The following is a 16,328-nucleotide window of genomic DNA, read 5'->3' as shown; positions in this document are numbered from 1 at the left end:
ACTGAAGCCTGGATGTAAATTGGAGACAGCAGGGGAAGATTTGAGATGAAGAATCAGAAGTTTATCTGTCGCCATTGCAGTGTAATGTTTCTGTTATTTTATCTGTAAAACAAGGGCAGTAGGAAGTCTGGTGGGTGGGTTGGTCAGAACACGGTCACGTACACAAATTGCAATAGTTCAGGGAGTTACTGCTTGCCAAAGGAGCAGCAAAACCTGTATGGAAATTCCATCATTTTTGAGAGTAAAATGTGAAAGCTTAACCCCTGTGCGTTATCCTTGGGCAATGAAGTGTGTTTTGCATGCACCCAGATATCCACACACACACAGTGAGTGACAGTGACGTGACAGATAAACTGTAATTTAGCTGTCAGCACATAAACGTGGCCAGTGACTCGTGAGCAGAACCAGCCATTTAATCCATGTTTTCCAAATATCCGTGTGCACGTGGAGGAGGAGAACACTTAGGCTACAGTACACACACCAACAAACACACTGCTGGTTGTTAGCAGGTTTCATGCACATGCCTTTTTATGCAGCGTTAGGAACGCTTCTGATAAAATTGCAGCTATTTATCCAAGTGACTGAAATGTTGTCAGTGTGGAAACTTGCTTGAGATGCATTATTCCTTCACTTTGCTTTTGTTAACGTTGATCCTAAAGGAATCCAAATGCTTTTAATGAGCTGGCATTTCGGGTGTTGTCTCCTCTTCATCTCCTGAGGGAAGGACAATGAGGAGTTCCTCTAGTTTCTCATCATTTCTCACCCACAGTTGCAGTAATCTTAGTTCAGGGTAGAATTCTGGATTGTTTAGGTTTGGAATTCTTAAACTCTGGATTATGTTTTCATTTCAGTGAATTGCATTAAACATCTGTTTTTATTACGGTATAATTCTGCTATATAACTTGTCCCCATTTCTGTATAAACAAAGTTTTCTTCCATTTATTTCTGAAAGGATTATCAAAAACATCCATTTGGTGACTGAAAGACTTGGGTATTTTAGCCCTATTTTTAGAAATTAATGAAATACAGGATGTGAAATTCTGCACTGTATAACACTCATGGATCACTGGGCACGTTACAGAAGTTTGCAAAATATTCCTATTGCAGCTAATTATAGTGTTGTGAGTCGACACAATTATCTGAAAAAAAAAAAAAGATTTGAAACAATGAAAGGGTTTTCATTTAGTAAAGCATTTATTACACTATGATCATTAAGATGAAAAGAATTTTAATGCATGTTTAGATTTCCACTGCAAAACCGAGCAGCTTTGATCTGCGTGCACTGCTAGGTCTTCATTCTTTTCCATGACACCTATACACATCAAAAACATGTAGTAGTGAAAATCTGTCAATTTTCACCACATATATCTTTAGACTGCCACGTTGCTGCATCATTTTTTTCACTGGGAAAAGTGGCATGTGTAATTACAGGGAAGACACAATTACAAATTGCATGCAATTACAGCCAAACAAGTAAACAAAATAAAACTACATTCAGTGAGCTAAGGAGTAGCTGAAAGCCTTTTAATGGAGATGCCAAAGATGAGCTTTTGCAGCTCTACAATTTGCCAGTCAAATTATTGTTATTTAGGAGAACTTCCCCACAGAAGCTCAGAGTAGAGCAAACGATTGGCAAATTGTCTATTGAAATTGGTATATACCCTTCTGATTGGTTTTCCCCCATTATTCCTTGACAAAATCTTAATATTTTCAAAGTTGAGAACTGGAGCATTTTTTTTCCTTTAAATCCGAACTTTCATATTCTACTTGTCTCATGAAATGTGACTGAGGGGCACATCTCAGGAAATCAGCAGCATTTTGAAGGCGTGCTTGTAATAAAAAGATTTATGAGTTTTTGAAAAGCTGGCACAAAAGGGGATAAATACTGCGCCTACGTTGTTCACAAGTTTATCACCGAAAGAAGTCCTGTCTTCTGGATCTAAATCAACGGGAGAAGTAAACAAAGCTGCAGAGATAAGGTTGTGTTGCCACTATGGATGGGTCATATTCTAAAGAAATTTAATTCTGGTTGTAACCAGCAGCTGAAAATTTCTCTGTTCTCCTGTGGTCAGTGGAGTTGTGGTGCAATTACGGCTCCTTCATGCTGCAGGACACAAAGGTTAAACAGATCTTTTCTCTTACCTTTTCTACCGCAGTAGGACTGCCTCCCATTGAGGTTTTTTGGAGTTTTTGGGGTTTGATTTTTTTTTTTTCTTTTTTTCCTAAGATTAAAAGTTATTGGGAAGTTTGGATAAAAGGAAGAGCTGGCACAGGGATTCCTTTAGATCTCTTTTAACACAAAAAAGCATAACAAAAGAAGTGTTCCTCGGTCTATCCCGACACAGATCATTTTATGATTATGTGGAATGTGTTTGGCAGCTGCATCCTCTTGACAAATAACCCTCCCTCTCCCCCAGCAAGCAGCATACTTCAAGATAATTGGCTGAAACGTTCTTAGCAAATAATTATTTGACCAATTAACGCTGTTAGTCGGCGGAGTAATGAAATGTGAATAGAGTTTTGATTCCCGTGAAATCCCACGCTTTTAGGAATGGAGAGATGGAGGGAAGATAAAGATCATCTTAAAGTTGTTGAACAAATAATTTTTTTAGAAAACTCTGAAAGGATGCAAAAGTTTTTGGTTTTGTTTTTGGTTTTTTTTCTTTCTGCAAACACTTGTGGAGGCCAAATGCTATTCGGATTGGTATTTGAGAGGAAAAAAACTGCAAAATGAGAAATGAATACTGACAGATGAAATTTTTAGAGTTTCTTCAAGACAAGAAGAAATACATGAATCCTTTTGGAGTTTATTCACACAGAATCATAGAGTGAATGATTATCTATATAAGTCAAGGGCCTACCTGTGAAGAATTTTCTATTTAGTCTTTTGTACATTTTAGCTAAATTTAATATGGGCTTTGTAACTGGGCAGTAGTAGTCTTGAAATATGTTCCTCAATGCATACTGAGTGGTCAAGCTACTGCCAGGACTTGGATTAAAAATTCTGTTGTGGAAACTAAGGGGAAAAAACTAAGAAGCAAGTAGGATTATTGAGAGAAAAGGTCCTATATTGGTCATATATTAAGAAGAAAGTAGACAGCAGGTGGAGAAAAAAAAATCAAACTAAAAACATATCAAATCTAAGAGCAGAGGACCAAACCAGGAGTATCTGAGAAATACTGAAGGTGAAGGAGGATTAGCAAAAGCAGCAGGGCCTAAACACTAAAGCCAAAGCACAGGAGTGGAAAAGGTAGCTGGAAGGAGAGCATTTGTCAGGCTGAAACAATGGCACGGTCACACCACTGTGTTCTGAAGTAATTTGCCTGTAAGACAGAAAAATATCTTGTTTTGAAATCAGATGGGAATTAAAATGCAGCTCTGTCTCCCAGGTTCTTTTTTTAGAAAAGCTTTTTGACAGCTACCGATGTCAGAAAAAGCTTCCTGTCTTAGTGTCTCTAAGTTGAATTAGGAAAAATAAGCGAGAAGTAGGACTTTGGTGAATCTTGTGTCACTGTGTACATGGATATAAATTTGAGTTATCTATTACTTTGTGGACGCTCTGCAGAGAAGTTTCTTAGATTTCAGTGACATGAACGGTATTTAAAAGTGGTTAAAAAAATTGTGTGAGAGAGTATAGACTGAAAATCAACATGCACTTGAAAATATCATTAGAAAATATCACCTTGCTACTTTTACTTAGTGTCTCATTAAACAAATTAGGTTAATTTTTACTAAATTAAAAAAAAAAGGTTTATTGTGCACTTCTGAAGTAAATGAAAGAGATCTTCCAATCCCCTGGAAGTTCACCATAGAAATATTAGCAGGTTTTCAAAGCTAGTTCTTTCTATACTGGCAATTTTGGATCCTTCCCTTCTGCATTCATTTAAATAGAGAGAGGTTATGTTGAAATGGAACAAATTTACATATTTCCTTAATTTACTGACATGTTGTGGTTATCATATAGAAGAGGTTTTAGAAAATTTGGGAGGAAGGAATGGCAATGAGGGTGCAAGGAGGATAGAGGGTTTTTTGGTGTGGGGTTTTTTTTGTTTGTTTGGGTTTGGGGGTTTTTTGTTTTGTTTGTTTTGTGGTTTGCTTTTTGTTTGCTTTTGTTGTTTGTTTGTTTGTTTGTTTGTTTGGGTTTTTTTACTCTTCTTGTTAATGTGAATAATGTACAGAATCTTTCTCCAGTCTCAAACACAGGGCGGGTGTTGGGCTGCTTACTGCCCTTGCAGAGCTACAGAATGAACATCAGAGCCCAGGGCAGGTCGAAGGAATTCCTCCAGCAGTACACTTCTTTTTTGTTTTCCTCACCCAGTTGGTACTTGGAGACTGCAACTTTAATTACTGCAAATAACAGTGATTTGATCTTTAGTTTTAGTAAAAATGTCATGATATATCGGCAATTAGAGCAAAGTAAATATTGCAAAACATTGTTTGCTGGTCCAAATTGCAAGAAAATCCATGATTTTTTTTTTTTTTTTGCTTGTTTTATTTTCTCCTTTTGCTTTTTTCTTTCACTTTGACATAATAATAATACCAGCTTTTATTCACAAAACTGTGCAAAGGGAACGATAAGAACAGCTCTGTTACCTGCTATTCATAGCTGGTTTGATTGAGGAGAGACCAGATCAGGGCAGGAATGTCACTGGAATTCAGGAACTAGTTGTGCAGTGCCATGGGATGCTTAGATATTCAAATGGCCAGTAAGAGGTGTGTGCTGGCAAGTACATTGCATTAATGATTAATCTGATTTTGAGTAATGACTAAATATGACCATTACTGCCAGGTGAAATGTTCTATATTTCTGGGATACTTTACTCCTGGGAAATAATCCCCTCGTCATCCATCAATTTTTCCTACTTGAGAAGCAGCCATAATGAGCCTCAGTTTTAATGGTGTAGGTCATCTTTACCTGCATCTATTTTATAGCCCGATAATATCCTTGATTTCTGTGAACTTATTCGTGATTTATGTTGCTATGAATAAATAAAGAACAAATATTAACTAATATAGCCACACCATCTCCTATAATTATATAGATGTGAGCTGGATTAGCCTCTCAGCATCCCACTTGAAAGTCTGGAATGAAGAACGTCAGGTGTTTTACAGAAAGGTTAGAGAATATTAATGGCCCTAAACAGAAGGAAAAATTCAATTATGAGCCTAATAAACAAATTACCCAAAGATGTATTGTGTGTGCTCTTAGTATGCAGTTAATTATGCATGATCTAGCAGGCTTTTTTTTTGCTTTTCCTCTATATTTGATTACTTGAATTTAATAATTTACGTACTCTCCATCAACACACCCTTGGGAACCCTCATCTGATGTTTCCCAAATTAAAGCCTCATTGGTTATGTTAAATGAAGTTAAATATATAATTCAGAAAAACGAGAAGGACCAACCAATATTGACAGCTCCTCCTGGAATTCAGGGTCTGGAGTAAAACTCATGTTGATGTCTCCATCTCCACCTTGTTGGAAAATTTTATTGAAATCCAACTTTCATATTTTTCCATTAATATTTCTGAATGATTTGTATAATTACATGGATTTCTGGAGGTAGTTACAGGGTGCCATAGTACACTAAACATTTTATTTGAAGCAAGTGGCAACAGTGAGTATCATAAAAGTATTAAACCATGTTGTCCTTATTCATGTGTGAAGTTAGTGTAGAAAGCTTTTGTTCCATAAGAATTAAAATAAAGTTAATTGTACCTTATATTATATACCTCTAGTAGCAACATTTAATTTCAAGGTTAATGTGCTGTGGTTCTGCAGGTGTTTAGCTCTAGTCTATGTGTTCCACATGGATGTGAATTATTTGTCCAGCAGTTGTATATGTTGTTTCAAACTGGGAAGTTGTCATTTTTAACTTCTTTTAAATAGTTCTGAGTAAGTCGAATAATTTTTCAGGCCATCACAGAGGTATTTTGTTGCTGTGCCTTCTACTTGCTACTTCACTCTGGGTTTTTTGGATGTCTGATGGTATTTTTATTATTGTTTTTCTTCCAGCTCATGACTTTTCATTTGATTACTTTGCTTATTCAGATTAATGGTTTTGTTTTCTGCCAAGAACCGAGATCAGGTTTGTCTTTACAAAAGCATTTAAAAAAAAAAAAAAACAAAAAAACACAAAAAAAACCACCAGTTACAAATACATGAGGAGTGACTTCTGCTGAGTGACTTAGTAACAGAAAAGATTTCTCTCATGAAAAGTTGGTAGCTTTTCATTAAAGGGTCAGCAGCATAAAAACAGCTGTTGTTCTTGAAGATGTATCCACTGAAACACTTATCAAACCCTGTGCTCTCAAAGCATTTTTCTGTTCTAAATGTAATTACTGTTCTTCAACCATCCTGTTCTTTCTGTCTCCTTAAAATGATTCCATATACATGATATTGTATCTTTTTGCTGACATTTGCATTTTCTCTTTTTGAAGTCGGTGTCAGTGTAAAATGGTGTTTCCACATGCTTTCTTCATGCCTTAGCTAAAGCAGAAAGAGCAAAATCAATGCTGGGTGTGCTTTTTTATCCACTCTGTGCTCTCCCTTCCTTTCACAAAGCTGCTTCCTCTGACATAAACTCAGCTAATGGGACAAGGAACCAAACATCCCACCTGTACCTGCCTTTCTCCCAGTATTCCCACCAATTTAACCAGTGTGGACGGGGCTCATCCCGTGTCCTCAAGACAACTCTGACATCTTGCTCTGCGCTGACACTTCGTATTTTGCAAGGATTAACGTTTGCCTTGCTCATTTTGTGTCAGAGGCACATGGGTTTTGATGAAATTGGGTTAATGAACTCAATAAGAATCAAATCTCATAGTCGTGTCAGAATCTGGAGTAATTTTAACTTACTAAGAAGTTTGATCAGATGCACCTTATCTATAAAGGTTGTCCGGCTTTCGTGGGGTTTGTTTGTTTGTTTGTTTTGGGTTTTTTTGTTTGGTTTTGTTTAGTTTGCCTTTATTTATCTTCTGTTTGTTGGTGAAGATGTGGGGTTTAGATGAGGGAAGGGCAAGGGGTTTTTGGTTTTTTGTTGTTTTTTTTTCCCCTTTTTCCTGTTTTTATTCAGGATTGTTTAGTATCAAGTCCCAAAACAGGGTCAAAGCCTGATTGTTATGCTGGCCAAAGGAATAAATGTCAGAGCTGAGAGAGTTGTTCCCCTGAGCTCGTGTGTGCTCAGCAGCTCACTGAAGCTCTACCAAGTAGTGATTACAGTCAGATCTGACAATCATTTGAATCTCTGTGCATGTCAACAGCTGTCCCCAGGTCACGGGTGACAGAGACATCTCTAGCTGGATGGAAACTGATGTCAAGGCACTCAAGCAGTCTTCCCAGTCGTTGAACACAGATAAATTGTAAATCACTTAAGTCAAGAGGGAAAAAAAAAAAAAAAAAAAACACAACCCAACCAAAACCACTTTTGAGAAGGCACAGGGAGATCTAGGTGAAAAAGTGAGATAGGAGTTGGAAAAGCAGCTTGTAAAGGATCAAATTTCTTCACAACATCAATAACTATAAAGAAATTAATATTTTAATTTTACTTTTATTTTTACTTTAATTTTTGGAGTTTGTTGTGACAATGCAGGCTTCAAAGAAGTCTTGCTTAAAAAAAAATCATCTAAGGGGTGGAACTGGTGATTGCAGCTTTGCCACCAGGAAAAAACAACAAAGATGTGGGTTTGAAGGATGGCATGCTTGGCTGAATTGGAGACACTTACACGAATCAAAAGTGATAATCCATTTCTGTAACATGTGCTGCACTGTTGTGTTCCAGGATGAACACGATCAAACTTAGCCATGCTCGACTTCCCTGACTTCCCAGCATCCCCACACTGCTGGATTTTGCTCCTACCAATTTCCTGTAAAGAAAAAACAGAACAGGAGGCACTGTGCCTGCAGAATTGCACAGGGGAGGGAGAAAGGGGTTTAATCACCTGCAGATTTCTGCTGGGAAACTCTTAGAAGTCATAATGAGAATTGAGGAGAATTTGACTGCCAGCTCTGCCAGTGCATACACTGACTCTGCCCTGGCATTCCAACAATCTGTGATTGGAAGAAATACCCTTCCATAAAATAAAACTAAACAACCGAGGGAGAGAGATCAGAAAAACTTCTTTTTGTTTTAAGTCATTTTCAAAACTTGGAAGAAAAAACAATACTTCTTTCTTCACAAGGCAGTTTTGGCAAGTTCAGCGCAGGCATAAAATCAATTTCTCTCCATTGAAAACTGCTTTTCATTTCACTGAATCGTAACCTGTCTGTGAGGGGCTGGGAGCTGGAGTTGTCTGTCAAGGCTTGAATAACTCTTGGAACATCACTTCTTCTTGGTCTGAAAGTTGCCTATCTGATAACAGCACCTGCTCTTGTATCAGAAATGATGGGAGGAAGAGGGTTCCAAGCTCTTATGAAAATTGATTATTTGTTTCCTTAAGTTCATTTGATGTTTTACTAAAAATCCAAACCAAAACAAAACAACATCAAACAAACAAAACCCCCCCAAACAAACAACAAACCCCCAAACTTTATTAAAAGATGATGATTTCCTGCAAGAGAAAGTAAATATGGTTATAAACCAGGAAAGACTTGCAGTGTAAATAAACCAGAGCCAAAGGATGAATTAAGCACTAACAACCACATCTCTTTCTAGGAGTATTTATCTGTCTGTGGCACGTGTCCAGCACCAACCAGATGGTATCTGAAATGCTGAACAATTTAAGCTACAGGCTGAAGGAGTCTCAGCTTGCCCATTAAAAACAAAGCTAAACAAAATTATTTTAGTTACTGATCTTACCAAGGTTGTCCTAGGGCTGCAGTAATGAGCAGTGGAGGCACTTTGGGTGTAGTCTCACAAACATGAACTGGTGCAAGAGAGAAAATCACATTGGTGTGTGTAATGCTGTTAGGAGCTATGTGGTTATGTTGGAATATATGGGCTTTGGTGAACAGGAGCTGCTGAATTTTTAAGTAGTTACTGTGCATGGGAAATATCAGTTTTAATTAAATGTTATTGAGCAAATTATGAAATCAGAAAGCACAGAATAATCCAGTGACTGTTCATCAAAGATGTGGATAACTCAAGTTCATGTGTTTCTTCAGCTCCAGTTGAGATAGCTCAATTAGATTACAGCATTTTGTGGACAGTGTTAACAAAACAAAACAAAAAAAAATCTTCTTCCTTTTGCATTTCCACTTGGAAATTATAATTTTAAAAAAAAGTTTTAGCAAACCAGCTAATGAATATTAGCAACAGAAAACCTAGAAAATTCTCACTTAAATAGGACAAGTTAAAAAAGCCATACAATTCTATAAATGACAAAACGGGTCATTCCAAGGAGTGCCTACATTTTGCTAAAAAAAAATCTCTTGCTTTTACCGAGCTCTGTTGGGAAATCTGCTTTTCTAGAAGATGAGGGAATGATGGTAAAATGCACAGTCCCCCTGGAACTGCTGTGGCACAGGCACTAACTGAAGCTGATGAAAACAAAGATGCAAAAGTGTTCAGAAAAAAAATGAAATAGTAACGGTAAATAGAGTTTTAGAAGTGAGATGAAATAGGTCTGAAGGAAAATAAAAAAGGACTGTTAAGAGTGTGTGGTTGGTGGACTAAGGAGACTGAGCCACCATTGTGAATACACATCAAGAGGAAAATTGTATTTAGTTAACATTTAGATTCCTTTCTTCAGATATAAAAGGACACTAATTGTATAATTCACAGTTCATGTTCAGAAAAGGAAGAGATTTGCTCTGAATTAAAAGTCATGCTATGAAACAGCCGGGCAGGAGCAAAATTGGCAGTTCTGCACAATAGGCCAAGCATGAATTCCATTATCCCCATGGCACAGAAAGCAGAGCTTGCTGTACACTGCCCAAAACTGTGTAAAAGTCAACGTGTGGAACAGGGAGGAGGATGTTCAGCACAGCAATCAGTCAGAAAGTAACATAACCTCCCAAAAAAGGAGCCCAGCGATGAATAAAACGCTGTGCCTGTCTTGAAATCCACCTGTTAAACCAGTTCAAATCCTGGCAGTGGATGGACAGAATTCCAATAATCTGATAAACTCAGTTTGAAGATGTAAAATTTAAACTTTGAATAGTTTCTTGACTGCAAAGGATGTTTGCGAACTCAGAACACCTCGAGACTTTAAGTAGCTTAAAATGGATTTCTGCTTTGAGACACTTAAGTCTAGGACCTTTTTTTTTTTTTTTTTTTTTTTCCCTCTCAGAACCCATGGCAATTTCTCTAAAAGCTGAACTGGGAACTAAGGAAGTTCACTTAGACCTCTGACTGAAAATCTTTCAGGTAATAGCTGGTCGTGTCTGCACACCAGTAAAACACAGGGAAACAATGTGAGCACTGACAGGGTTTTGGGACTCTTATGGAGCTCTACAAATCTCTCTCTTGTCTTCCAACACATAAAGGTGCCTTCATGGAAGTGAATAAATAATCCATTTATCTATTTGTGGACATACACATACAGTCATTGAATAAAGAGATACGTCAGACTTTATTTTTTTTTTTTTTCAACTCATTTAAATTAGGAAAGAAACTATTTTCCTACTCATCAATCAAAGCCTTTCAGCAAGCACTGTAGGTCTTAAAAAAAAAAGTACAAAAAAATGTTATAGCAGATGTAGATCTTGAGGGGGTTGGTTTTGTTTTAATTTTTCTTTTTCCCCCATTTGCTGCATGTGTCTCTTGCCTAATTTCGTGTCTCTTGGTGGCATCCCTCTCCACAGCAGGAGGGTTGGAACTAAATGATCTTTAAGGTCCCTTCCAACCCAAAACATTTTGTGATTTTTCTCTGTCTCTGATCCTAGGTTATGCTGCCAGTATTTCTTTGTCTACGCAGATACGTTCACACAAATACCATTTTTCATTTTATTTTCTCCTTGATGTCTGTACTGACTGATGGATTCTGTGGCTGCTCTGCAGGCAAGTGTGAGGGGGAGAAACTTTATAAACTAATATATACATGAGCCACTGCCTGCAGCAAGGAGCCTCACAACTGTTGTTCCATCAAAGTAAATGGGAAAAAACCACTTCTGTTTAACTGCAAAATAAAGGCCTTGAAATTTGTTTGGATACTGGCTCATAGGTTGGGAGGGTTACTTGTTATTGTTCCTCTGGCAAGTGAGTATTACCTTGAAGCAAACCTGAGACAAGCAAAGTTGAGGAATAAGATTCCAAGGAACAGATCTGAAAAGCAGGCAATGTATTTGCTGGGAGAAATGGGGCCAATTCTTTTGTATTGTGATCTCAGCTTCAATACCTTTCTTTTAATGTTTAAAATAAATGCACCAGGGTAAAGCCAGTGACTGTCAGGCAAAGAGATGTGAATAGCAGAATATCAGTTAGGACTAAAGAAGTGCTTAAAAGTGGATTTTTTTTTTTTTTTGTAATAAAAACTCGAAAAAACAAAGACCACCAGGAGGCAGAGATAACAAAAATGGGAGAAAGGTCCTCCAAACAGTATGCTGAAAAAAAAAAAAAAAAAAAAATATATATATATATATATATAAATTTTATTTTTTCCATAAAAGCATCCAAGGGACAATAGCAGAGAGAAAGGGAAACACCACCTTTCAAATATTTGTTGTAGTTAAGAGGTCCCGAGACAGAGACCATTCTTCATGGTGTAGACTTCTCCTTTTTAATCATCTGCAGCATTGGAAAAAAGGAAAAAGCTTCTGTGAGAAAGGGCATGAATAAAAGATACATTTAAAATACTTCCCTCCAACTCCATTGTTTATTTATACTTTTTATAATTGAGACGTGTGGGTCAAAGATCAGGAAGATAAAAGAAAAAATAAATTCCCTACATTCTTTTAAAACTGAAACAAATTTCAATGGCTCTGGAATGAAATAGCATTTTTGAACCAGCAAAATGGGGATAAAATGCCATCCCAGCTCCTGATCTTCTTAGGAGGACATCAGAAAAATCTCAGACAGAATGGGCAACTCAACCATCACTAATGGACAGTAAAACCAACACTATTGATTTTGGTGTCTGTTTTTAGTCTGAGGACAAATGCAAGTTTCACTGTGGAGAGGCCCTGACATTCTTCCTTTTTTTTTAAGCAAGAGTAACAAGGTAAAAATGGATATTTGGGCTCAACACTGCATCACTCCAGGCTTTGTTCTTAAAAATTGGTATTTTCACAGAGCAAACTGCTGCGGGGTGTTCGTGTAGCAAAGGGAGAGGTCTGAAAAAGGAGATTGTGGCAATGCCATAACCTCCATCTTCTTCAGTCAAACACAAAAGGACAGTACAAATTCTTCAACCTTCTCAACCTGCAATTAATTCAGGTCTTCGCCCGGGAAATAACAAAAAATATTCAGTCTCCTCTTGGAGCAGTAAGAGCCAGCACTGATGTAGATACATCCCTCAAAAACCAGGCTGATCCCAGCTGGAATTAATGATGAAGGGAAATGAATTATTTTGAAGTTGGTTTGTGGCAGCTGAGTTCTCATCTCTTCCACGCTGCTCCTGTGTGTTGTGCAAACTCCTCCCTTCCCAGCTCTTTCCGGTGCTTCTGCGTAGCAGTGCTTTGAAATTCGAATGAACTTCCCTCACCGAGTTTAGGAGACTTTTCCAGGCTTAGCATTGAATTTAGTTGTCCAAATTTCAGCTCTGCTTTATGAGCTCTGGATCTACACCTAGAACTTTTTGAAGGTGTGAGAGGTAATGAACAGACAGAAAACTAAATATTTGCATGATGTTTTAAAAGCAAAATATCTGTGGGACATCATTGACTGCTTTACTTAGGAAAGAAAGAAAAGATATTTATCTGTGAGAAGCTGGATGTTAAAGAAAATGTGAATGGGGATAAATAAAATCACATCCTGTTCTTGTGGAATCTACTTAAGGTTAATAGGAGTTGAGCATGGATGAAAACTAAGCAGTGCTAAGAAAAGGAGCGCAATTATGTTACTTTTTAGGTTCTAAACCAGAAATATACAGCACAAAGGCAAACTATGGAGATTAATAGGATAACATTGCCAATGTAGCAGGCTCTAAATTGAATCCTTTAAATATATGTGTCCTAAAAGCCCTTAGGAATGTATTCGGGTAAAATATGAATATTACAGTCTTTTCTTTCCCAGCTGCTTTCATCAGAATAAAGTGACTTTTGTGCTTCACCAAATGCCAGTGCACAGCAGATAGGTTCACTAACCACAAAAGGAATTTCTTGAAATTATATTCAAGTAAATGAACTTCTTCTCCTAGAACCTGTCTGTAAAGGGTGTAAATGACGCTGACAGCACTCAGACTCACCCATGTGTCCTCTGTAGTTATCAAACTCAGACTTTCTGTCATTATTTAATCAACCATTGTAGACTTCAAAAAACCCCCAAAAAACACCAATGCCCCAACAATATCTGTTATATACTGTCACTTTCCTGGAAAATTTCTGCTTTCTATTTTAAGTGAACAATAAATGTCCCTGCTCTAAAGATACTTAAATTGCAGCACTTATTCCCAGCTGCACTGAGCCTTTCCATTTTTTTAGGCATTGCTGATTCTCAGTAAGAATTACTGAACACTGAGTCACTGGTAATATTTTGGAACCTTTTCTTATATTTTTTGTAGGGCTTTTTTTATATATATAAAATAGAAAAATGATCAGTTTGATGTCATTCATGTCATCCCTTTCCTGGAAGAGGAGGACTCATTACAAAGTTGGACTTGAAAATACTAAGTTCATACCAGAAATTTCTATACCAACATGGCCCAGATCTGTTTGCTACAGGGAAATCAGTGGGAAGGATACTATCTCTGTATTCAACACTTATATATTCAACAAAAACATAAAGGATTATATTTTTTTAACCATCATGAGATTACAAGGACAATTATATGCTTTTTTTGTCTAAATCTGAAAATATTTTCTTTTTATTTTTTCAGATTTATAAAAGAATTTTAGAATATTTGCTAAACATAGGCCCAAGAATATATTTTTTTCCTCATATTGAACTTTAGCTGTTGAGTCACAGTATGTTAGCACAAGACAGTAAAAAAAAAAAAGTTTTAGACAGAAAGTCCACTTTCATTTTGACAAAGTAGCATGTTCTAAGGTTTAGAATATTATATATAAAACCAACATAATATATATCTTCTTTATAAACCATTTTGACACTTTCTTGGGTTTGATATTTGAAAACATTACAACTATTCACCTGAATACAGTTTTAAATCGCGAGTCTTGACAGTTAAAGGCCAATATTGGAGGAAATAGTCTTAACAGCAATCATCTGTCCAGCTCAATACACTCGGTTGCAATTATCTGGAAATCTTTCCACCACTAGTCCCTATTGTGAAAAAGAGGAAATAGCTTCCATAAACTGCTTTTTATACCTCTTAAAAATAGAAGCATTTCTTCATTTCTATCTTCAACACACTAATTTTACCTATTACTTTATTACCAGAAACTTCTAGTTCAGTTACATAAAATGACTTTCTAAAAACAACGTACACATGTTGTGTTTGTTCTATGTATTTTTTACTCGGTAATTTTATTACCATTTCATAGATTTATAGGGAAGAGGTTTGATTTTATTTCATGATTTCATAACAAGTTTTGTCGTCTTTTGTTTGGTTTTTTTAATGCTAATTTAAGTTATACACGGGATTTTATTGGGGCTTGGATTCATGAAAAGTTGTTTGGTTTTGGTGGTTTTTTTGTTGTTTATTTTATTTTTTTTTTAATAAACCAAAAGGGTGTTTTCTCGTCTTGGAGTATAATTTTTTAAGATTGTTCCATGACACACACATCTCTCTGCTAGACCTTGATGAGTACCAATAAAGGCTGGATTTCTTGGTCTCTGAAGTTGCCCATGATAGAAGTGATTTCCTTAGTCAGAAATGATGAATCTCATGGCTTAGCAGCACTATTTTTTTGAATAGAGAAAAGAGACAGAAAATTTAGAGCATAAGATAGTTTTTTGGCATTATAAGTTGTGGAAAAAATGGTGCCAGATACGGTAAAAGATGGAAAGCTGATTGGGGTTTTGGTTATTGTCTCCCAGCATTTTGGGTGTTTTCATTCATTTCCCTCTGTCTCTGTCAAAGTCCTTGCATTTCTGGACTTCCTTTACTCTTGAGTCCTCTTAAGGGTTCAGCTCTCCTAAGACACGGTGGGAAGCTTAAAATATTTAATAAACAGTGAAAATGTAAATGCTCAGCTCTGAGGAGCTGTGCTGTTGGTGGTGAGGGGAAAACGTCTCCGTGCCTCACCCTGGTGAGCAGAACTCAGCAGGCAAATTACACTTCTAGCCCCAAAGTTCTCTCTCTGAATTTCACATGAAATTGTTCTTGCTTCTTCAGCCTGGCCCAATCCCTTTCACTTGATGAGGATTCTACTACAAACCAGACATGAGTTCCTGAAAACTCCAATGTTCTGGGCTGTTCTATGAGTGGTGAAATACCGTGGTCATACAGAATTGAACTGAAAAAGCCATTTTAAACCATTGCTTCAGGCACACCCTGAGTACTCCAGCTCTTTGCAATTTGCGCCTGCAGAAGGCTCCAGGAGCTGCTGGGCTGCTGGGAAAGGATCACATCTTGTGCTCCTGGCCTTGAGTCCAGGAGAATCTTGTTTCCCAGGGAATGCAGCTGAGTGAGCAGGAAGTTTTCCCGTAAATTTCATTAGTATTTTCCCAATGATGGGGGAAGGTCTGCCTTGAAAGGGCCAAAACACACCGTGGCTGTGTCTGACACAGGCTCCTTGTCTGATACCAGGAGGCACTTTGGGTTTTGGGTGCGAAACTGGTCCAGCCAGGACTGAACCATGTTAAATAATGCCTCTTTAGAATTATTCTAAGAGCACAAAAATGAGCAGGGAAGACTGTTCAGTTTTTTACTGGTAAACATGTGAAACTAATTTTCTCTGTGAACTGTAGGACCTGTAACACTACAAAGCCTTTGAAAAAGTCTCTAAGAACTATTAATCTAACATTTCCTGTAAGCAACACAGGATTCTTTTACCAGTTGTTCTAATTTTTTGCCCATCTGAGGTTTTGTTCTCCTATTTTCATCACTAAGGAAGGGAAGACACACAGATGTTGTGAGAGATGGAAATTTTACTGCGATATACGCACCCGCATACGTTATTTCTTGTTCCAAATGGAAGACATTCCAGGTCACTTTATAGTTCTGGGCCAATACTCAATCAAATAGGAAGGACCCTCAGCGTCTACACAACAAAAAAGCCCTGACATTTTTATTTTTGTGATACACTGTAAACTCCAACAAAGCTGATTAAGTCTTTTATAGTGTTGCATTTTGTACTTAGAGCAATTGAAATTCGTTCTCATCCTTTCA

The 16,328-nt window shown here is 37.1% G+C and overlaps 1 protein-coding gene across 1 annotated transcript in view; it reads left to right on the top strand.

Moving 5' to 3' along the window:
• Positions 1–16,328, top strand: part of LRP1B (LDL receptor related protein 1B) — a 474,351-nt gene that overhangs the window by 74,071 nt on the left and 383,952 nt on the right. The gene's annotated exons all lie outside the window — the stretch shown is intronic.

The sequence above is a fragment of the Chamaea fasciata genome, unplaced genomic scaffold, assembly GCF_029207755.1.
Source record: "Chamaea fasciata isolate MVZ Bird 193981 ecotype frontalis unplaced genomic scaffold, bChaFas1.0.hap1 SCAF_8, whole genome shotgun sequence".
Lineage (NCBI taxonomy): Eukaryota > Metazoa > Chordata > Aves > Passeriformes > Sylviidae > Chamaea > Chamaea fasciata.
The sequence above is the reverse complement of the archived record's forward strand: the minus strand, read 5'-3'. Positions and strand labels throughout refer to the sequence as shown.